A 226-nucleotide genomic window follows, 5' to 3' on the forward strand; every position below is an offset into this window, starting at 1 on the left:
GACCCACAAAGAAACTGACCATCCCGAAGGTAGCATAGATGTCAGTGCTGGAAGGGGTAAAACTCCAGGTTGGGCGTTGGGACGGATAGCTGGACAGAGCAGTCACATGTCTTCCTCAGTAACCGTACCAGCTTGCTTCCGTGGGTAGAATGCATGGACTAGCATCCTGTGGAGGCAATGTACGGACGGGTGTCGGATGTGTGAATTCTTGTCAGCCCCGGTAGTG

The sequence above is a fragment of the Brassica oleracea genome, chromosome C5 (genome assembly GCF_000695525.1).
Source record: "Brassica oleracea var. oleracea cultivar TO1000 chromosome C5, BOL, whole genome shotgun sequence".
NCBI lineage: Eukaryota > Viridiplantae > Streptophyta > Magnoliopsida > Brassicales > Brassicaceae > Brassica > Brassica oleracea.